The sequence below is a fragment of the Tachyglossus aculeatus genome, chromosome 1, assembly GCF_015852505.1.
Source record: "Tachyglossus aculeatus isolate mTacAcu1 chromosome 1, mTacAcu1.pri, whole genome shotgun sequence".
Classification (NCBI taxonomy): Eukaryota; Metazoa; Chordata; class Mammalia; order Monotremata; family Tachyglossidae; genus Tachyglossus; species Tachyglossus aculeatus.
In genome coordinates this window covers 37,504,451-37,528,469 of record NC_052066.1, presented here as the reverse complement: position 1 = coordinate 37,528,469, position 24,019 = coordinate 37,504,451, and the positions used below count along the sequence as shown (strand labels likewise).

Genomic DNA, 24,019 nt, shown 5'->3' with positions numbered 1-24,019 from the left:
GTGTGGCTCAGTGTAAAAAGCACGGGCTTTGGAGTCAGAGGTCATGGGTTCAAATCCTTGCTCCGCCATTTGTCAGCTGTGTGACTTTGGGCGAGTCACTTAACTTCTCTAGGCCTCAGTTACCTCATCTGTAAAATGGGGATTAAGACTGTGAGCTCCACGTGGGACAACCAGGTCACCTTGTAACCTTCCCAGTGCTTAGAACAGTGCTTTGCAGATAGTAAGCGCTTAATAAATGCCATTATTATTATTATTATTATTATTACTAGGACACCAATTGTTTCTATAGGGAAGTAGTATAGTTTAGTGACAAGAGCATAGGCTTGGGAGTCAGAGGACGTGGGTTCTAATCCCAGCTCTGACACTTGTCTGTTGTGTGACTTTGGGCAAGTCACTTCACTTCTCTGTGCCTCATCTGTAAAATGGGGATGAAGACTGTGAGCCCCATGAGGGGTAACTTGATTATGTGGTATAGACCAGCCCTTGGAACAGTGGTTGACACATAGTAAGTGTTTAACAGACACTATCATTATTATTATTATGGCATTTGTTAAGCACTTACTATGTGCCAAGCACTGTTCTAAGTGCTGGATTATAACCCTGTATTCTTTTCTCACAAGAACAACAAAGCATACTTAAAAGCAAAGTATAACTGGGGTCCTCTGATACCCACATCCGTGACTAGAGATACTCTAGCTATGAACCTGCTATTATTACAGAAGTTCCTATTATCCCTGAATCTATTCTATCCCTCTGGACTCTTCTAACATCCTTAATGTTTCCTTTTAACAATCCCACTTTTCAAGCTATGTAAGTGCCCATTTTTGCTCAAAGAAGGTGCCGGTAATGATGCAATTTGTGTCTGGTGTGTGAAATGGCAGCTAAAGCAGAAAGCAGGCCCTGTGTGTGGGTGAAAAAAGGAAGGAAGAGGGCAGGGCTTAATTAAACACAACTACCTCCATCACACTTCTTTTTGGGCCATTCAGTCAAACAGTGATATTTATTGAGTACCATACTAAGTACTAGGGAAAGTACAATAGAGTAGAATTGGTAGGCATGATCCCTCCTCACAGGAAGACTACCGTTTACAGGGGAAGGAAATTAAAGTAGATTAGGCAAAGGGGGAATAGAAGAACCCAGGATTACTAAATGTCTTGTCTTTTCTTATGCCATCGAATCGTTTCCAACCCATAGTGACACCACGGACCCATCTTTCCCAAAATGCCCCGTTTTCCATCTGCAGTCATTCTGGTAGTGGATCCACAGAGTTCTCTTGGTAAAAATACAGAAGTGGTTTACCATTGCCTCCTTCTGTGCAGTAAACTCGAGTCTCTGCCCTCGACTCTCTCCCATGCCGCTGCTGCCCAGCATGGGTGAGTTTTGACTTGTAGCAGATCGCCTTCCTCTCGCTAACCACTGCCCAAGCTAGGAATGGAATGGACATGCCTCTGCTTGACTCTCCCTCCCATAGTCAAGACTGGTAGAGTACTGGAAACTCTCCAGGTGCAACCCTGAGAGGTGATTACTAAATGTACAACTGCATTATGTTACTGACTCCCCACGTGCAAATTGCCCCAGTGGTTTTCAGAGGTGGTTCACAACCACGAGCGGCATTACTAAATGTGCGAGTGCATTATGTTATTGATTACCCACATAAAAATTGCCCCAGTGGTTTTCAGAAGTGTTTCACAGCATGAAGAGGCTATATCCCTGATGCAACATCCCTGCCCAGGCTTGATAAATACAGAACTTCATAGTCCTGCAGCCGTAAACCCCAGGTTATGGGGGCACTCCCCTTAGGACACTCTACAATGCAAATCCTAGTTTCATGAGCTACTGCTGCTGCATCCCCTCCACAGCCATCAGTGAAGCTTTATTTTACTCAGAGGCTGAGAGGTACATATAGAAGCTGGACTGAGATGGGGAAAGAGTTTTATGAGACATGATGGAAGGGGGAGACTAAAGAAGGTAGGGGTATCAAGTGGAAGAGGCCAGAGAAGCATGGAGGAATGGGAGTTACCTGATCACCAGATGGAGTCTTCAGGGTGAATCTGACACCTATTAACTTCCAATGAAATAAGTCTGCTGCTCTTTGATAGGACTTCTCTGGCTCAAAATTAATGCATCGGTGTATTCTTTCTGTAATTGCATCCACAATTCTCAGTAATTTTCATAACAGTAACTATCTGATCTTGGGTCAGGAAACTCGCCTATTTATGACATTATTTCTATGAGCTAATTGTTTCCAATTTACAACATTCTGAATTGATGCACTTTTCAGAAACATGTTGAGTCATAAGACAAAACTCCTATACTCAAGTTTACATCAGTCAGAGGAATTTATTGACTTCCTCCTGGGAACAGAGAGATGCACTAAAAAAATAAGTAGACCCTATCCTTGTCTTCAAGGAGCTTGGAATCTAGCTGGGGAGACAGACATTAAAATAAATAACCAAAAGAGGAAGCCGCAGGATATTAAGGATATCAATCAATCAATCAATCAATCGTATTTATTGAGCGCTTACTATGTGCAGAGCACTGTACTAAGCGCTTGGGAAGTACAAATTGGCAACACATAGAGACAGTCCCTACCCAACAGTGGGCTCACAGTCTAAAAGGGGGAGACAGAGAACAGAACCAAACATACCAACAAAATAAAATAAATAGGATAGAAATGTACAAGTAAAATAAATAAATAAATAAATAAATAGAGTAAAAAATATGTACAACCATATATACATATATACAGGTGCTGTGGGGAAGGGAAGGAGGTAAGATGGGGGGATGGAGAGGGGGACGAGGGGGAGAGGAAGGAAGGGGCTCAGTCTGGGAAGGCCTCCTGGAGGAGGTGAGCTCTCAGCAGGGCCTTGAAGGGAGGAAGAGAGCTAGCTTGGCGGAGGGGCAGAGGGAGGGCATTCCAGGCCCGGGGGAGGACGTGGGCCGGGGGTCGACGGCGGGACAGGCGAGAACGAGGTACAGTGAGGAGATTAGCAGTAGAGGAGCGGAGGTTGCGGGCTGGGCAGTAGAAGGAGAGAAGGGAGGTGAGGTAGGAGGGGGCAAGGTGATGGACAGCCTTGAAGCCCAGGGTGAGGAGTTTCTGCCTGATGCGCAGATTGATTGGTAGCCACTGGAGATTTTTGAGGAGGGGAGTGATATGCCCAGAGCGTTTCTGGACAAAGATAATCCGGGCAGCAGCATGAAGTATGGATTGAAGTGGAGAGAGACACGAGGATGGGAGATCAGAGAGAAGGCTGGTGCAGTAGTCCAGACGGAATAGGATGAGAGCTTGAATGAGCAGGGTAGCAGTTTGGATGGAGAGGAAAGGGCGGATCTTGGCAATGTTGCGGAGCTGAGACCGGCAGGTTTTGGTGACGGCTTGGATGTGAGGGGTGAATGAGAGAGTGGAGTCGAGGATGACACCAAGGTTGCGGGCTTGTGAGACGGGAAGGATGGTAGTGCCGTCAACAGAGATGGGAAAGTCAGGGAGAGGACAAGGTTTGGGAGGATACAAGGATATGTATGTAGTGCAGTCTGGGTAGGTGGGGGGGCGGTGAGTATCATAGTGGTACAGATTGAAGTACATAGCTGACATCATAAGGAGATTGAAAGTTTAGTCAAGGAAGGCTTTCTATAAGAGATATGATTTTCACAGGGCTTTGAAGATGGGGAGAGTGGTGATGAGAATGAGGTTTTCAGTGCTTCACTGAAGCTTTCTATGTGGCTTTTGTAATTTTGCCAAAACTCATTTACTTTCATTTATAAATTCAATTGTATTTATTGAGTGCTTACTATGTGCAAAGGACTGTACTAAGGAATTGGGAGAGTACATTGCAACAACAAACAGCCACATCCCTGCACACAACAAGATCATGGTCTAGAGGCAGAGATTGACATTAATATGCATAAATAAACTAATCAATCAATCAATCAACCATATTTATTGAGCGCTTACTGTGTGCAGAGCACTATACTAAGAGCTTGGGAAGTACAAGTTGGCAACATATAGAGATGGTCCCTCCCCAACAATGGGCTCCCAAACTAATGAAAAAAAATTACAGATGTATACATGTGTGCTCTGTCTGATATCCCAGAAAATTCCTCAACAAGGTTGGAAGAGGCTCACCTGTAAAGAGGAAACCCAGGCAGTGTAGTCTATTTTTAGATACCCAGTTCAAATTGTAATTTTATTTTGTTTTGGGGGGGGGGCTTGGTAGGATGAGAACCATATTAATGATTTTAATGACCCTTTTAGTAAACCTGTTTGTAGTAACTTGGAGGAAGCGACTTTTTTTTAATTGCAGGGTTTTCCTTCTTCTGATCTTCTACCTCCACTGCTATTATTCGTTTCTTCAACTGCACCTGCTGTGTTCTTCAGTGGTTGAACCAGCAGGCATCCCTCAAGTACTGAAAGTGATCTAGTAACTATTTTCAAAGCTTATACATTAAAGAATACAATATCTTATTTGTTTCAAATAGGTTCAGGCAACCTAATGATGCTACCAGTGTGCTGCATGAAAGAGATGTAATACAATCTTTGTGTGCACTAAAAATATACCAAACTAGTACTTTTCAAGAAATCCATTGGCCCGTCATATTTTAACTCTGCTGAAATGGATGGTAATGAGAACACTTGCTGCCTCTTTTCAGTGACAAACACAGGAGAAGGAATTGCTTAGAAGGGCACCCTTGAAGCAAATAAACACAAAACAGTCTTGAAATTATGCTCTTTTATGTATGCAGACTGTTAGTCTTCCTTCTCTACAATATAGCTACTATCATTTTTGAAAAGAGAGTGATTGAAACAGGCTAAAAGTATTGGATAATTTTCCCGGAATCAATCTCCAGATTCATTGAAATCAGATAAGGTTAATTTTACAGGCTTGTCAACTTTTTTGGACACGCCAATAGTGCAGATGTTGCATATGCATTTGGGATTCATTCTTAGTTCAGCACATTTTAGAGTGTACCAGTTTTATAAGAGTTTCTTTTCTCCAATTTCTTTGTATAGAACTTTTGTGCTGCCTCATCTGGGGATTCATGCACCATTTGCTTCTTGCAGTCAGCGATGAACTACAAGTTAACAGTTCAGTAGTGTCAGTCAGGACTGTAGTTCAGTAGGGATACTTCAGGCATCCTTTCAGGATGGCTTTCTGTTGGGTTAATTTTAAGTTAACACCTAAAGTGTTAGGCAAACACTGCACTAACATCAACAAGAGGAAAGGAAGCAATTCTATGTTTTCCCATTTCTCCATTCTTCTGGACTATATTTTGTCGTCATTGCTCAATTGAGAAAGTGATAATTGGAGAACACTGTTTTTGGACTGGGAGTAAATTGCAATTGATCTCTAAGTGAGCAGAAAAGGATAGGAATGAAAATCCTGGAGAGTAGGAACATTCAATATATGAGACTGCTCTTTCTGGACAGCTCCTTCCTTGCTTTCTCTCTTAAAACACCAGATTTTAGTGGGGTTAAAATAAAGGGGTTATGCACTTTGAAAACATTGATAATCTCTGTGGCTGTAATGACAACTGCTAAAAATCCAACATTAATGAAAAAGGTTATTGTTCTTAATTGGTTCCATGAACCAATAGTGCTCACTTGAAGAGCTAATTTACATGTAGTTCCCCATGTGAAACAATATGGAATAAAACAAATAATAATATAAATTACATTAATGCATTCCCAAGATGCAAAAAGAGCCAACACTATCAAAAGATCTGATGCAAAATAAAATTTAATATAAATATGATACAAATTACATGATCAAATAACATTGCAATTAGGTACCCATATTAAAATATGTAAGTAGTTAATGCAAAAGCCTGTGTAGATTAAAAAAAAGTTTCCCTCACCAATAGCTTTGAATACTTATCAGAGTCCTCGCATTTCAGCACATTCAATCTGGGCCAAACTAAATTTGAGGTTGGCTATTGCAGCTTACTCCTCTATTTATTTTGTTAATGATGTGCATATAGCTTTAATTCTATTTGTTCTGACGATTTTGACACCTGTCCACATGTTTTGTTTTGTTGTCCGTCTCCCCCTTCTAGACTGTGAGCCCATGGTTGGGTAGGGACCGTCTCTATATGTTGCCAACTTGTGCTTCCCAAGTGCTTAGTCCAGTGCTCTGCACACAGTAAGCGCTCAATAAATACGATTGAATGAATAATGAAAGAGCTACCTGATGGCAGTATACCAGACAATCGCTACCCAACAAAGTGAGAGGATGGCTTTGAGTGCATGATGTACTTTATCACTTTTTAAGGGTACTAGGATCAATGCAAAATACAGCGGTAAGGTGTGTTGGTGTGTACCCAAGCCACAGAACTCCCGTTGGCTGCTCTTGGTATATGTGTGACAAAACCATAAGGCACTCATAAATGCCAGAGTGCTATAAGCAATATTGACATGAAAATTCAATAACGCGAGTGTTGAAAAATCTGAAATGAATAGTGTTTTGAAAAGGAGCTGCTTGCTGTATTGGAAAAATCCCACCAAATGGACACCTAGGCTAAGGTCAAGTATGTGCTATATCGGCAAATAGAGCATTTCATTTCTTCTTTTTCAAATACAGCCAAACTGTAAGAGCGAAACTGCCAAGGACCCAGGGAATTCCTCATCTCTTGAGGGAATTCTAGGATTTTTGGTTCTAGCTCAATTCAACACTACTTTGGAGTACAAATGTGTCTGTAAATCAATCTATATTTGAAATGTGGCAAAATAATGTATGAATAACATTACAACATGCCTTATGTTTTATTGACAGAGGCAGATTGGCCATCATTTAGAGAAGGATTGGGCCTATAATAATGGTAAGCAAAGAAAAGTACCTGATGGGACTTAATCTACTTATAAAAAAGTCAATTCAACTACTGACCAGTGCATAGGTGACAAAATACTAAGACTGTTCTACTTAATCAATCAATGCCATTTATTGCATGCTAACTGTATGCAGCACACAGAACTAAACATCTCTCTTAAAACTTCTATCCATTGGCTTTCTCTGACACAGAGATTTTTAAAAGCCATTTTGAGACCTCACACACCTTACTTGGTATAGTGTTATTAAGAGTAAGGCTGTGCCAATCCTACATATTTGGCAGGGAATGTGTCTTTTTATTGTTGTCTCGTACTTTCCCAAGCACTTAGTACAGTGCTCTGCACATAGTAAGCACTCAATAAATGCAATTGAATGAATGCATCCAAGAGCTAAGTCATTATTAATATAGGGTCCATTTTTTTTGCATTGTTGTTCCCCAAACCTCAAGGTACTTTTGCATAAATGATTTTGTTCATCTTTCCTTGTGAAACAAGCCCAGGTGTACATCTCTTGCTCCATTTAATAAATGTGGATAGTGAAAGCAGCAGGCTAGAGCCTTTCTCAAAGGCAGTGTGTACTCAGGGACTTGTGAGAAGTGGAACCTGATCCTCCTATTTGAGTGCTGTATCCAGGAGATTCTGCATAATGATTATAGTATTCTTGACAGATCTTCTGGTTAGGCAGATGTGAATAAGGAAGAAGTAGCAAATGATAAAAAGGTGTGAGTGACCATGAGAGCAGTGGAAGGGGTTGATAATGTTACTAGCTTAAAAGGAACACAGAGTGCAAGAATTAGGGTGTCAGTCAAGAAGCAAATGGCCAGGAAAGAGGGAGCTAGCTGGTGAAGAAGATTGAAGCCAATGACAATCAATCAATCCATAATGGGTTTTATTGAGTGCTTACTGTATGCAAAGCACTGCACTGAAGCACTTGGGAGAGCTTAATTGAATAGAGTTGACATGTCCAAGACTGAGCCCCTTATCTTCCCTCCCAAACCCTGTCCTCTCCCTGACTTTCCCGTCACTGTGGACAGCACTACCATCCTTACCATCTCACAAGCCCGCAGCCTTGGTGTCATCCTTGCCTCTGGGCTCTCATTCAGTCTGTTTCTCATAGAGCAGTGTGGCTCAGTGGAAAGACCCCGGACTTGGGAGTCAGAGGTCATGGGTTCAAATCCCAGCTCCGCCAATTGTCAGCTGTGTGACTTTAGGCAAGTCACTTAACTTCTCTGTGCCTCAGTTACCTTATCTGTAAAATGGGGATTAAGACTGTGAGCCCCACATGGGAAAATCTTATCACCCTGTATCCTCCCCAGCACTTAGAACAGTGCTTTGCACATAGTAAGTGCTTAACAAATACCAAAATTATTATTATTATTATATAAACAATTGATGATATATCATTCATACATATGTACAATAGTGCTGTGGGGCAAATATCAAATGCCCGAAGGTCACTGATCCAAGTACACAGATGATGAAGGGAAAGGGAACCAGGGAAGAGAGGGTTTTCTCGGAGAAGGACTCTTGGAGAAGATGTGATTTTAATAAAGCTTTGAAGATGGGGAGAGTGGTAGTCTGAGGTATATGGAGGGAGAGGGAGTTCTAAGCCAGAGAGGATGAGGGAAAGGGGTCGGGAGCAAGATGGAGGAGATCAGGGCACAGTGACTAAGCTGGTGCTTGTAAGTGTGTGGGCTAACCTGGTATAGGAGATCAGTGATATAAGGTAGGAGAGGACAATCTGAGTGCTTTAAAGTCAATGATAAGGATTTCTGTTTGATGTGGAGGTGGAGAGGAAAGCACTGGAAGTTTTAAAGGAGTGGGGAGTCGTGGACTGAATTTTTTCGAGAAAAAAATGATCCAGGCAGCAGAGTGTTGTATGGACTGGAGTGGAGAGAGACAGGAGGCAGAAGGTCAGTGAGAAGTAGTGCTGCATCGTAGATGGAGCACAGTTATGGAAGTCAACTCGGCTCTTCCACCTGTCTGCTGGAAGAACTTGAACAAGTAACTTCACTTCTCCGTGCCTCAGTTACCTCACCTTTAAAATGGGGATTAGGATTGTGTGCCCCATGGGGGTCCAGGCTGTGTCCAAGCTGCTTTGCTTGTCTCTGCCCAAGTGCTTAGTATAGTGCCTGGCAAACAGGAAGTGCTTAACAAATACCACAGTTATCACTAGTACTAGTCAAGGAAGAAGGTTAAGTGCTTGGATCAGAGTGCTAGCCATATTGTGAAAGCAGAATCAACAATATTTGGTGACAGATTGACTATATGAATTGAATGAGAGGGAGGGGTAGAGGGCAATGCCAGGTTTATGGGCTTGTGAGATAGGGAGGATTGTGGTGTTGTCTACAGTGATAGGAATGACAGACAGAGGGCAGGGTTTGGGTGGAAAGATACGGATTTCTGTTTTGAGTATGTTTAATTTGAGGTGTCAGTGGGACACCCAGGTAGAAATATCCTGAAGGTAAGAGGAAATGTGACACTACAGAGAAAGATAAGCGGTCAGGGCTGGTGACTTAGATTTGGGAATCATCTGCATAGCGGTGGTAGTTAAACCCATACGAGCAAATTAGTTCTTCAGGGGAGTGTATGTGTAGATGGGGTGGAAAAAAGGGGACCGAGAACTCAGCCTCAAGAGACCTCTACTGTTAGAAGGTGGGAGGCAGAGGAGGAGCCTGCGAAAGAGACTGAGAAGGAGTCTTCAGAGAGATAGGAGAACAAAGAGCAGTGCTGCTGAAGCCAAGGTTGTATACAATTTCAAAGAGAAGGGGGTGGTCCATAGTGTCAGAAACATCTGAGAGGTCTAGGGGGATTAGGATGGATTAGAGGCCTTCAGATTTAGCAAGAAGATGGTAATCGGTTACCTTAGAAAGGGTTGTTTCCATGGAGTGAAGGGGGCAGAAAGCAAATAGGAGGTGGTCAAGTATTGGAGGAGAGGAAGTGGAGACAGCAGGTGCAAAAAAACTCTTTCAAGGAGTTTGGGGAGGAATAATAGGAGGAAGATAGGGTGATAACTGGAGGAAACCATGGAGTCAAGGGAGGTGTGTTTTTTATTATTTTTTTTTAAGAGAGGGGATTTACAAGCATATTTTTAAGCAGTGGGGAAGAAGTGATTGGAAAATGAAGTTTGAAGATGGCTGTCAAGGAGAGAAGTAAGGATGGGACAAATATTTTAAAAGGTATGAAGGGATGGGTCAGAAGCAAAAGATTCAGAGAGGAATGAGAGTTCTGTCTTGAGATGCTGCTAGAAACATGGGAGAGTCAAAGAGGATGAAGAAGATGGAGAGGCAGGAGAGGAGCAGGGGAATTTTAAGATTATACTTGATGGTTTAAATTTATTACAAAATATTTTGCCATATTCATTCAATCGTATTTATTGAGCACTTACTGTGTGCGGAGCACTGTACTAAGTGCTTGGGAAGTACAAATCCACAACATATAGAGATGGTCCCTACCCAACAACAGGCTCACAGTCTAGAAGGGGGAGACAGAAAACAAAACAAAGCAAGTAGACAGGTGTCAATACCATCAGAATAAATAGAATCATAGCTATATACACATCGTTAATAAAATAGAGTAATAAATACTGTGAGGTTGTGAGCCCCCTGTGGGACAACCGGATCACCTTGTAACCTCCCCAGCACTTAGAACAGTGCCTTGCACATAGTAAGTGCTTAATAAATGCCATCATTATTATTATTATTAAATATGTACAAATGAGTAGTAAATATGCATAAATATATACAAGGGCTGTGGGGAGGGGAAGGGGGTCGGGCAGAGGGAGGGAGGGGGGCGATGGGGGGAAGGAGGAGGAGGAGGAGGAGAGGAAATAAGGGGGTCAGTCTGGGGAAAGACATTCGGGGCAAGAGGTTTGAGAAGGAGGTTTAAATGCCTTGGATAGCTGGCAGGGGCAAGGAGTGTGAGAGTGAATTTGGAAGAATTATTTCTGTCAGGAAGAGGAGAAGGCAAAACTGAAGCAGGTAAGAATGAATTCAAAGTGGACAAGGATAGACAGGTGTCTGGATCTCCACCAACAATACTGTGCAGACAGAGCACATAATCAGAGAAAGCACACCGTGGAGGTGATAAAGAGTTGTAGGTTAGTGGTATGAGATGGCGGAGGGATGGGGAGCTGGGGGATTGTGAAAGTAGAAAGAGTGGTAGTGAGGGTGCCAATTTGTAGGAGAGAGAGCAGGTGAGGTTTTGATTTGTCACTGGAATTTCAGAGTTGGTGAGGGTAGAATTTGTGCAGTGATTAAGGGACTATGAGATCAAGTGTGTGCCCAAGTTGGTGAGTGTTGGGGTCGGGTGGAGCAGGTGGCCATTGGAATTGAGGAGTGAGATGAGGTGGGAAGTGGAAGCATCATCAGGAACAACCACATGTAAATTGAAGTCCCCAAGGATCAATATGGGATTGAGAATGAGAGAAGAAATGTGAGAAAGGGATCAGGATGGTTCAGAATACTGGAGGAGGAGGCTGCGGGGTGGTAGATGAGCTGTTACTAGTAATTGTATTGGGTGGTAGGGGCATTTGCTATGGGCTGAAAGGAATGAAAAGAGAAGGGTGGGAGAGGTGGCATAGTGGCTTTGTAGAGTGAGAAGGAAGCAAACTTCTCCCCCCTTTCCAATTGAGTCTTGTGGAGTGGGAGAAGATGAGGTTCCCCCTTGAAGAGAGCAGCAGGGGAGACAGTGTCATCTGAGGTTTCAGCGATGGTGACTAGGAGTCATAATAATAATAATAATAATAATAATGGCATTTGTTAAGCGCTTACTATGTGCAAAGCACTGTTCTAAGCGCTGGGGAGGTAACAAGGTGATCAGGTTGTCCCACAGGGGGCTCACAGTCTTAATTCCCATTTTACAGATGAGGTAACTGAGGCACAGAGAAGTTAAGTGACTTGCCCAAAGTCACACATCTGACAGTTGGTGGAGCTGGGATTTGAACCCATGACCTCTGACTCCAAAGCCCGGGCTCTTTCCACTGGGCCATGCTGCTTCATAACTCGGACAGCAACAGGTCGAGAATAAAGGGGAACTTTCCCGTAAAGGAGCAGGGGTTCCGCAGGTCACACTTGTCTGAGGCTGTGGTGGGGTGTAGGGGGTGGGGCAGCATGAAGGGTAGAAAGGGGTTAGGTGGGAGTGAGCTGGAGGGGGCTGGGGCATAAGGAGGGAGATGAACAAAAAGGTGGCCATGGAACAGAATGTCAAGGTTGAGTTGCGGGCAGTACAGGAGATGAGGAGGGGTTGGAGGGGAGTGAGTTGAGGAGGTCCAGTGGAGTGGGATGAGGAGGGATGCTGACCAGAGGGAAGAAGGGACTGAGCACACGTGGGGAGCCTAGGGTATTCAAGAAAAAAAGGCTGGAGCTGGGCTTTGCAGTCAGAGGTCATGGGTTCAAATCCCACCTCCACCAATTGTCAGCTGTGTGATTTTGGGCAAGGCACTTCACTTCTCTGGGCCTCAGTTCCCTCATCTGCAAAATGGGGATGAAGACTTTGAGCCCCCCGTGGGACAACCTGATCACCTCGTAACCTCCCCAGCACTTAGAACAGCACTTTGCACATAGTAAGTGCTTAATAAATACTATTTTTATTATTATCTAGAAGCAGCACAGGCCTGGGAGACAGAGGGTCATGGGTTCTAATCCTGACTCTGCCACTAGTCTGATGTGTGACCTTGGGCAAGTCACTTCACTTTTCTGGGCTTCAGTTATCTCATCTGTAAAATGAGGATTGAGACTGTGAGCCCCATCTGGGACATGGACTGTGTCCAACCCGTTTTGCTTATATCCACCCCAGCTCTTAGTACAGTGCCTGGTACAGACTAAGTGCTTAACAAATACTACAATTATTATTATTATTATTATTATTATTATTATTATTATTATTATTATTATTAATAATAATAGTAATAAAGAGCACAGTGCATATTCTTCTAGTAGACAGGTGGTTGACTTAGTGGCTTTCAGATGGGGAGATCCCCACAGTGAATAGATAAATGTTAATAAGTCCTTAGCTACTAACAGGCCAATTTTGGCAAGTCACTGAAGTAGTTTGGGCTAGTGAATAGAGCACTCATCAGGTAGTCATAAGAACAAGGGGTCTAACTGCACTCCCACCACCTTGTCTGTCGTGTGACCTTGGGCAAGTCACTTTTCTGTGCCTCAGTTATCTAATCTGTAAGGTGGGGGTTAAGAATGTGGGCCCTAAATAGGATATGCAACTGTGTCCAACCTAATTAACTTGTATATATCCCAGCCCTTGGTACAGCACTTAGCACTTAAGAAATACCATAAACAACAACAAAAAATGGGTGAGTATTATCAATTTGTTAGTTGTAAATGGCTGAATTGTTAACACATTCTTTTCACCTTGGTGCATTCCCAGTTCAAATCACTGTCTTGTTTCTCTGGTGAGGTCGATTGGGGGATTGGCGATTCCTTCCACATGCCTAGTGCTTATAACAGTGCCTGGCACATAGTAAGTGCTTAACAAATGCCATTATTAGTATTATTATTATTATTATTATTATTATTATTATTATTATTATTCAGTGTCCCAGGTCTTGTGTGCATGACCGGGTGGTTGGGGGAATGAGGATGCCTGCGTCCCCTCACCCATTGAATGCTGAGGGAGGGGCTGGAGTCCTTTCCCTTTGGCACAATGCCAGTTTCCCAGTGGGATGTTCTGGGGGTGGGAGGGGAAGGAAGGGAGACAGGCGACCTCCCCTTTGATCAGTCATCAGCCACCCATGTACAAAGGGAGAACCTTCCCTCTGGCAGGATCCTGGGTCTCCATGTCTGGGAGGGGGGTCAGAGGACTCCTCTCGTGCAATCCTGGTCTCCCTTGGGGGCAGGCATGGGGGCTGTAGTGGAGACCATCCCCTTGATTCACGTGCTTGGACCCTGGCTTGTGAGGGAGAGCTGGCATGGTCATAAGGGTAAGGAAAAGGGGTGGATCAATGAAATGTAATATTGGTACATCTGGCATGATTTAGAAACTGATTGTGGTTGCTTTCATTGTGGTGCCATATATCAGGAAAGAGAGTACATGGGGCCAGGTCTCATTTACAAATGGTTTTGATAGGATTTGCTTTTTGTGATAACTGAGTTCTTTAATTTGAATTCAGGTAAGATTTTAATGACTGAAAGAGATGACAAACAAGGTCTAGTCTTCTAGTGTCATACATTAGATATTCCTATTTTTACTCAAATGTGTTTCAACTCCTTCCTGAAAGGGGCCAAGGTGAAAAATTCCCAGTATACTATTCTTTTGCAGCAAGTTCTTTGATTACACAATTTGGATATAACATGAAGGAAATGGGTACCCACATTATTAAATTATTTAATGCTTTTTTTTAAAAAAAATGATAGTATGAACTCACCTGATCAGCCAAATTTACCTCTCCAGCCTTAACCTCTCTCCTTCTCTGAAGGAGAAGTAATTCCTCCTGCCTTCAGGACATCTCTACCTGGATGTCCTGTAAACACCTCAAACTTGACATGTCTGAAACAGAATTCCTTATCTTCTCACCCAAACCCTGTCCTCCCCCTACTTTCCCATCACTGTACATAATACCACTACATTCCCTATTTCACAAGTATTATCCTTGAATCATCTCTTATGTAGCCCCAGCTCTCTCACTTGCTCTGAGTCTCTGGCTTTCTGCAAATATGTATGTGTGTGTGTGTGTGTGTGTGTGTGTGTTTGTTTCTCTTTGTCTGTGTCTCATCTGTCTCTCCCTCTCTTCTACTTCACTTCCCGGCTGGCCAGCCAGAGCGGGTACCAGAAATGTTGGAGGGGAGGCTGGAGACAGAGGCCCACAGAGGTTTCCCTTGGGTAGGGAGGAAATGGTTCCCCATCCGTGGTGTCTATTGAGAGCTTATTTTGTGCAAGACATTGTACTAAGCACTTGGAAGGGCACAATACAATAGACGTGGTGTAGGCATGATCCTTGCCCTCAAGGAGCTTACCATCTCCTCTAGGCTTTCTGCACTGCCCCTGTTTGCAGCGGGGTGGATAATAATAATAATAATGGTGGCATTTATTATGCCTTACTATGTGCAGAGCACTGTTCTAAGTGCTGGGGAGCTTACAAGGTGATGAGGTTGTCCCACAGGGGGCTCACAGTCTTAATCCCCATTTTGCAGGTGAGGGAACTGAGACACGGAGAAGTTAAGTGACTTGCCCAAAGTCACACAGCTGACATCTGAACCCATGACCTCTGACGCCAAAGCCAGTGCTCTTTCCACTGAGCCATGCTGCTTCTCTGGATGAGGAGGGGAGAGATTGGGCAGCGGGATGGAGCAGGCATTCATTCATTCAATCATATTTATTGAGCGCTTACTGTGTGCAGAGCACTGGACTAAGCGCTTGGGAAGTCCAAGTTGGCAACATCTAGAGACGGTCCTTACCCAACAGTGGGCTCACAGTCTAGAAGAGGAGACAGAGGCAGAAGGGAAGGGCTGAGCTGGTCAGGGAGGGGGTCTTCTCAGCTCCTGAGGCAGCAAGGACCCTGGAAGCCCCCCCGGAGGCCAGGCTGGGGAGGGGGTCTGTTCTGGGTTGGCGGTTTCTTCTGCTCCAGTTCAGCCATGCTGAGTCCACGCCCACGCCTCTCTCCTGGGCCTGCAGCCTCTCCCCATGCCCATGTGACCAGCATGAGCCCACTGTTGGGTAGGGACTGTCTCTATATGTTGCCAACTTGTACTTCCCAAGCGCTTAGTACAGTGCTCTGCACACAGTAAGCGCTCAATAAATATGATTGATTGATTGATTGATTGATTGATTGAGAGCAGAAGCTGGCACCCCAGCCCGGGCCCTCCGGCATCATGGGGGAGAAGTCCATCCACCAGCAGCTGGCTAGTAGCCAGGAGGGCCAGCAGGTACCTGTGGGGAGGGGGCTGGGGGGGCGAATCCAAGCTGTATGTACCACCCCGACATTCGGCACATGAGCCCACTGTTGGGTAGGGACCGTCTCTATATGTTGCTGTTATCGACAAATAGGTGAAGCAGCGTGGCTCAGAGAGAAGCAGCGTGGCTCAGTGGAAAAGAGCCCGGGCTTTGGAGTTAGAGGTCATGGGTTTAAATCCCAGCTCTGCCAATTGTCAGCTGTGTGACTTTGGGCAACTCATTTAACTTCTCTGTGCCTCAGTTACCTCACCTGTAAAATGGGGATTAAGACTGTGAGCCCCCCGTGGGACAACCTGATCACCCAGCGCTTAGAACAGTGCTTTGCACATAGTAAGCGCTTAATAAATGCCATAAAAAACATCGGCCACAGGGTTCTTGTACCCAAGGTGGTGATGCAGATAGGAAAAATGACTCGGAGACATGAGTTCAGATAGAGCAGTAAAGAAGGAAAGTGGCTACCTGCCCGTTCACCTCCTGGGAGAGGTACGAGCGACAAGCAGCCCCGATCCCATGCTCACCGTGTCTTTTATCGAGTTACAGCAACATGGGAGTGGGGCATTCGGGAATTTCAGGAATTCAATTAGGACTGACAGGATGTTATAAATTCCAGTTATCTTCTGTTATCACTGTCTTGTGCAGGATGTCATCTGCCCTATGACCTTACATAGATAGGTGTGTAAATTCTCGTTATCTTCTGTTATCACTGTCTTGTGCAGGATGTCATCTGCCCCATGACCTTACATTGATAGGTGTTACTTGTTAATGGCCTTGAAGGCATCTGTTGCAGACAATACAAAAAGGAGTTGTTCTCTCAGCCTGCACAAAATGGAGGGTTACTGTCAGCATACACAAAATGGAGTCAGTCACATCAAGTCCACTAGTGGACAACATTGCCAACTTGTACTTCCCAAGCACTTAGTACAGTGCTCTGCACATGGTAAATGCTCAATAAATGCGATTGAATGAATCTTGTGGGCTGGGGAGCAGCTTGAGTCACCAACCAGTGAGCAGTGCGGAGGGGGTGGACAGGTGGGCCGGGGACCAAAGTGTATGGGCCAGGGGAGGTTGTGCGGAGGGGGGTCCTGGAGAGTCTCAGCCTGCCTTCTTCTTAATGTTCATTCATTCAATCATATTTATTGAGCGCTTACTGTGAGCAGAGCACTGTATTAAGTGCTTAGGAAGTACAAGTCGGCAACATATAGAGACGGTCCCTACCCAAAAACGGGCTCACCTGACAACTTGACACCGGTCCACTTGTTTTATTGTCTGTCTCCCCCTTCTAGACTGTGAGCCCATTGTTGATGACTTGACACCAGTCCACATGTTTTGTTTTGTTGTCAGTCTCCCCCTTCTAGACTGGGAGCCTGTTGTTGGGTAGGGACCGTCATTATATGTTGCTGACTTGTACTTCCCAAGCGTTTAGGACAGTGTTCTGCACACAGTAATAGCTCAATAAATACTATTGAATGAATGAATGAATCTCTTGAAACCCACATATTCAACCTGTCACCACTCCCTGTCAATTCTACCTTCACAACATCACTAAAATTTGCCCTTTCCCTTCCATCTAAAGTGCTACTATGCTTATCCAACCACTTTTTCTATCGCACCTTGACCACTGTCTGCCTCTTGTCTTTTCCCACTTTCCTCCATCTTTCATTGTCGCATTTATTGAATGCTTACTGTTTGCAGAGCACTGTACTAAGCGCTTGGGAAGTACAAGTTGGCAACATATAGAGACGGTCCCTACCCAATAGTGGGCTCATAGTCTAGAAGGGGGAGACAGGAAACAAAACAAAACATATTAACAAAATAAAATAAATAAAATAAATATGTACAAATAAAATGAAGGGAGTAATAAATACATACAAACATAGATACATATATTCAGGTGCTGTGGGGAGGGGAAGGAGGTAAGGCGGGGGGAGGGGGAGGGGGAAGAGGGGGAGAGGAAGGAGGGGCTCAGTCTGGGAAGGCCTCCTGGAGAAGGTGAGCTCTCAGTAGGGCTTTGAAGGGAGGAAGAGAGCTAGCTTGGCGGATGGGCAGAGGGAGGGCATTCCAGGCCAGGGGGATGATGTGGGCTGGGGGTCAATGGTGGGACAGGCGAGAACAAGGCACAGTTTGGAGATTAGTGGCAGAGGAGCGGAGGGTGCAGGCTGGGCTGGAGAAGAAGGAAGGTGAGGTAGGAGGGGTGAGGTGATGGAGAACCTTGAAGCTGAGAGTGAGGAGTTTCTGCCTGATGCATAGGTTGATTGGTAGCCACTGGAGATTTTTGAGGAGGGGAGTAACATGCCCAGAGCGTTTCTGGACAAAGACAATCCGGGCAGCTGCATGAAATATGGATTGAAGTGGGGAGAGACACGAGGATGGGAGATCAGAGAGAAGGCTGATGCAGTAGTCCAGACGGGATAGGATAAGAGCTTGAACGAGAAGGGTAGTGGTGTGGATGGAGGGGAATGGGAGGATCTTGGCAATGTTGCGGAGCTGAGACTGGCTGGTTTTGGTGACGGCTTGGACGTGAGGGGTGAACGAGAGAGCAGAGTCAAGGATGACACCAAGTTTGCGGACTTGTGAGATGGGAAGGATGGTAGAGCCATCAATGGTGATGGGAAAGTCAGGGAGAGGGCAGGGTTTGGGAGGGAAGACAAGGAGTTCAGTCTTGGACATGTTTAGTTTTCGGTGGACGGCAGACATCCAGATGGAGATATCCTGAAGGCAGGAGGAGATGCGAACCTGGAGGGAGGGGGAGAGAGCAGGGGCAGAGATGTAGATTTGGGTGTCATCAGCGTAGAGACGATAGGTGAAGCCATGGGAGCAAATGAGGTCACCAAGGGAGTGAGTGTAGATCGAGAACAGAAGGGGACCAAGAACTGAGCCTTGAGGAACCCCTACAGTAAGGGGATGGGAGGGGGAGGAGGAGCCTGCAAAAGAAACTGAGAATGAATGACTGGAGAGATAAGAGGAGAACCAGGAGAGGTCGGAGTCTGTGAAGCCAAGGACATCTCTCCCTAGTTACTAAGACATAATATAATGAGAAGCAGCATGGCTCAGTGGAAAGAGCACGGGCTTTGGGTTCAAATCCTGGCTCTGCCACTTGTCAGCTATGTGACTTTGGGCAAGTCACTTAACTTCTCTGTGCCTCAGTTCCATCATCTATATAAGGGGATTAAGACTGTGAGCCCCACATGGTACAACCTGATCACCTTGTAACCTCCCCAGCACTTAGAACAGTGCTTTGCACATAGTAAGTGCTTACTAAATGCCATTATTATTATTATTATTATTATTATTATAATGCAATGAGCAAAACTGTTGCCTGCTAGAAAATCGAAAATATAGTTTAGGAATGATGAGGGTCAATGAAAGAGTGATAAGAACTTATTGTTAAAATATCATTTCACATTTGTGCCCTTCACTGAAAAGGGAATTTTTAAAAATATGGTTTTGTTAGACAGTATCAAATAAAGAACACTCAAGATGAAAGGTGTCCCTCAAGTATCAATTCTAAGAAGCCGTAGAAGTGAGTCCCAAACAAAATCTGGATAAACAATATGTGAAGAAATATATCCTACCTGGTGCCAGGTTTAAAAATGAGCTCCATTCCGTGTGTGTGCGTGTGTGTGTGTGTGTGTGTGTGTGTGTGTGTGTGTGTGTGTGTGTGTGCTGATTTATTTATATTCAAGCCCTTCACCCCATTAAACACAATATTCACCCCACCCAGTTCTTCCTGACTCCTAGGGCTTTGCTCTAACCACTAGTCCATGCTGCCATAAAAGGCCATTCAGCTTCTGTCCCGTTAGAATCCAAACCACACCCTTTGTCCTCTAACATCACTCTATCTCAATATCATCTCAACTCACGCATTCCTGGAACTCCCTCACATTTCATATGAATGAATCAATCGTATTTATAATACAATGGAATTTCTTAAGTGCTTACTATATACCAGGCACTGTACCAAGCGCTGGGGTGGATACAAGCAAATCAGCATGGGCACAGTCCCTCATCTTATGTGGGGTTCGTGGTCTCGATCTCTATTTTACAGATGAGATGACTGAGGCACAGAGAAGTTAAGTGACTAGCCCAAGGTCACACAGCAGACAAGTGGCAGAGTCAGGATTCAAGCCCATGATTTTTTTACTCCCAGGCTCTGCTCTAACCACTACACCATGCTGCTTCTCTATGTGTCATTGAACTCTTATTGTGTGCAAAGCACTGTACTTAGCACCTGGAAGAGTAGAGTTGATAGACATATTCCCTGCCCACAGTGAGTTTACAGTCTGGAGTCTGACAGACAACCATTGTCCCCATTCTCCAAGTCCTACTAAAATTGTATTTTCTTCAAGACTTAACTGCTTACATCCCCACCCTATTGTCTCTCCTCTCTATGTTTCTCCTTTTGTACCACTTAAGTACTTGGGGTGGTACCTGAACACTTATGTTTGTATCCTTATATTCTGTTGCTTCTCCAATCCATAATTTATTTTAATAAGTTCTTCATACAGTGATCTGCACACAGTAAGCGCTCAATAAATATGATTGAATGAATATCCATTTCCTCCACTAAATGGTAAGCTTCTTGAGGGCAGGGTTAGTGTCTACTTACTCTCTTGTAGCCTTCCAAGTGTATTGGTCTTCATACAGTAGGAGCTTAATAAATGTTACTGATTGATGTCGATTAGCCCAAAGCATGCAACTATTTCTATTGTATTCTCCCAGGTGCTTAGTTCAGTGTTCTGCTAACAGTAAGCACTCAAACACCACTGATTGATATTGTGTAGTTACGGAGGACAATAGTAATTGCTTATAATCTAATGGAAAAGTTGGTAATAGTAATAATAATAATAATAATAATAATAATAATAATAATATTAGTACTTGTTAAGCACTTACTATGTGCCAAGCGCTGTACTATGTGCTGGGGGGGATACAAGGTCATCAGGCAAGATACAATCCCTGTCCCACTTGGCTTAATCCCCATTTTCAGATGAGATGATTGAGGCCCAGAGCAGTTAAGTGACTTGCCCAAAGTCACACAACAGACATGTGGCAGAGTCGGGATCAGAACCCAGGTCCTCCTGACTTTCAGGCTGCTCTATCCATTAAACTATGCTGCTTCTCTGAAGATTTTTAATATTGGCAATAGTATTTCTTGAGTACCCAGTGGGTGCAGTGCACTGATTTAGGAATGAAAGAGACACATGTCTTCCAGAAAATGGCTTGCAAAAGCCATCTGGAGCTCTGTGACCTTCAAAAGTACCTCCAGTACAAGGATTCTGTACAAAGAAGGCAGTCACTATTTAACAGTCAGATTGAGAAAGTAATTATTCAAACATTATTTGACTATGTCTATTGTTGGGATGTGTCTATGGTGTGGGAGGCTTTCATATATTTCACTCAAGGACACCCCAAGAACCTTACACATGCAAAGTTAATCACTGCCAGAATTGTTATTATCATGCATATTTGTTCCATGCACAGTAAATTGATGGACATAATTTGCATTATGAGATTTGGTTAACTAATTAAGTTATACAGGGGAAAATAAAAGCTCGAGTAACATGCCATAAATGTGCAGGCAGAGTTTTTCAACACAAACCCCAAGACTTCTACAGATAGAAGGGACCATCCTGAAGATTAATTTATTGAGGAAAGCAGTTATGTAAGTTAAAAGGTGTGAGATGCTTGGATGGGTGCCCAGGTGAAAGTCACCGAGTCAGTCAACCGTATCTATTGAATGCTTAATGTGTGCAGAACCTTGTACTAAGAGCTTGGGAGAGTACAGTATAACTATCACAGACATATTTATTCCCTGTCCACAATGAGCTTACAGTCTAGAGGAAGAGACCAACATTAATATAAATAAAATTACAGATATGTACATAAATGCTGTGAGGCTGGGCGAGTGGATGAATAAAGGGAGCAAGTCAGGGCAGAAAGGAGTGTGGGGAAAAGGAAAGGAGGGCTGAGTCAGCTAAGGCCTATTGGAGGAGATGTGCCTTTAATAAGGCTTTGAAGTAGGCAAGAATGTGATAAATAAAAAAAAAAATAAGGGCATTTATTAAGGGCTTAATATGTGCAAAGCACTGTTCTATATGAGGATATGTTAGAGATATAAGGAAGGAAGTTGTCACACTAGTAGATTGTTTAGAATAAATCAAAGGACACTCAAAAAACTCTGATAAGGGTAGATTTACATGTACTTTTTAATTTTGGAAACCTGTTTATGGTAACTGTGAATAAAGCACTGTACTCATCCTCTTGAATTACTCTACCAGTGGTATTGTTCTAATGCTAGAAAGTTTCTCTCACAGAAGGTAGTCAGTCTTTCCCTTGATCAAGCTAGTCAGCACATGAAAAGATTGTCCTTGGATGAAAGTGACCTTTGTCTTTGCTACTGCAGCACTTGGCAGCATTTCAAATTCTTCTTTGGTTCCCAATTTCCCCAAAAGCTTTTTGTGAGGAAAGCCATCCGTATTATGGTTTCCATGTGCCATACTTATCCATTTCAGCGATTATTTCACAGTCTTCAGAAAATAGCTTTATTTGAAGTTTTGCTTCTCTGGGCTTTCAGAACAGTGTCTTTCTTTAGTGGAACATTCACATTCCAAAACTGACCTATTTTTAGAGACTTGTTCAAACAAAGGGCCACAGTTTTTTGTCTGATGTAGAAATTACTTAAGGTTACTTCTGATAAACAGAGGAGGGCCAAACATTCCCCTAGATACTTAAATTATTATAAATTGTTTACCTCATAAACTAATCACTTCTGTTTATTAGAGCAGCAATCCACACAGTTTATTTGATTTCTCTAACAATCGAACATCTCATCTTCTCTTCTGAATCATTTTCTACACCTAATTTTCCCATAACAGATGTAGCCCACTTTCTTGGCATTATCCTTGAATCTTGTCTATTCTTCAACTTCGATATTTTTAGTTTGTCTCTAAATCTGTTTATTTCCCCCCCGCCCCCACCATCTACAACATTTCTAAGATTCACCCTTTCCTCTCTATCCAAATGGGGACCACATTAGTCCAGGATTGTCATAGTCCATCTTTACTACATCAGCCTCCTCAATGACCTCCTTCTGGCCAATCTTATCCTTCTTTTCCAGTCAACACATTACTCTGCTGCTCAGATCATTTTTCTAAAATGCCATTCTACACTCACTCTTCAAAGGCCTCTAGTGTTTTTTCATTCCTCCCTTCCTCAAGCAGAAACTCTTGACCACTGACTTTAAAGGACTGTCAGCTTTCTCCCTCCATCTATCCTTCTCCAACTAATTTTGTGATCTTTGTTCCTCTCACATTTACTCACCATGCCTCATTCTAATTCTCCTCATGTCTCTGAACTGCCTCCCCGTCAAATGCACCAACTCTCCACATCTTCAAAGTCCTTCTGTAATTTATTTATATTAATGTTTTTCACTCCCTCCAGACTGTAAGCACATTGTGGGGAGGGAATATGTCTGTTTGTTGTTATATGGTACTCTCCCCAGTGTTTAGTACAGTGCTATATACACAGTAAGCACCCAATAAGTACAATCGACTAACTTTTGAAATCAAAAGCTTTCAAGAGGGCTTTGCAAATTAATTTCGTTCCTCTCTGCGTTATCAATCTATCATATTTATTGAGCACTAGTTATGTGCGGAGCACTGTACTAAGTACTTAGCCCGCCAAAGCCACTTTGATACTTCTGTGCCAACTGTACACTTGTGCACACAGTGGCCACCTGAAACACTTCTGTTCATATTTTACACACTCCATTACTTAAGCACTAATTCAGCAGCTTGTCTGCTTTTTCTCCTTCCTCCTCTCTGTAAATTTTTTTAGTTTCTATCCCCCTACCATATCATATGCTACTTGAGGGCAGAGATCATGTCTATGGTATGTTCCCAAATGCTTAGTACAGTGCTCTCCAAACAGTAAGCACTCAACAAATACGATGGAATGAATGAGTTAGGAGTTTAAAAAATGCAATTGATCAATCAAGTACCATGACCTGTAAAATGTTATCTTATACAATCAATCCCTTTAAAACTAGCATGTAAACCCTCATAAATCCAAGATATTGGAACAGGAGTTGGTCCTTGGCTACCAAACTGAGGTCTACCAAGAATGGTTATCTAGAGTAATCTAAGATCTTTTATAAAGAGAGTCAGAGTCAGATTGGAGTGCCACTTATGTCACAGCCTGAGAAGACTTATTCCATCACAGGTAATGATAGTGCTGAATTAATTTTGGATTTTATTGGTGGCTGAGTTCTCATGGCACAGATTCTAATGGGTA

General features: G+C 43.5%; 1 non-coding gene across 1 annotated transcript; it reads right to left on the bottom strand.

The window, feature by feature from the left end:
* Positions 1 to 1,383: 1,383 nt before the first annotated feature.
* On the bottom strand, positions 1,384 to 1,521 carry LOC119938048. The gene has a single exon (XR_005454333.1). It is a non-coding gene; the product is annotated as a small nucleolar RNA SNORA7 (small nucleolar RNA).
* Between the last annotated feature and the right edge of the window lie 22,498 nt (positions 1,522 to 24,019).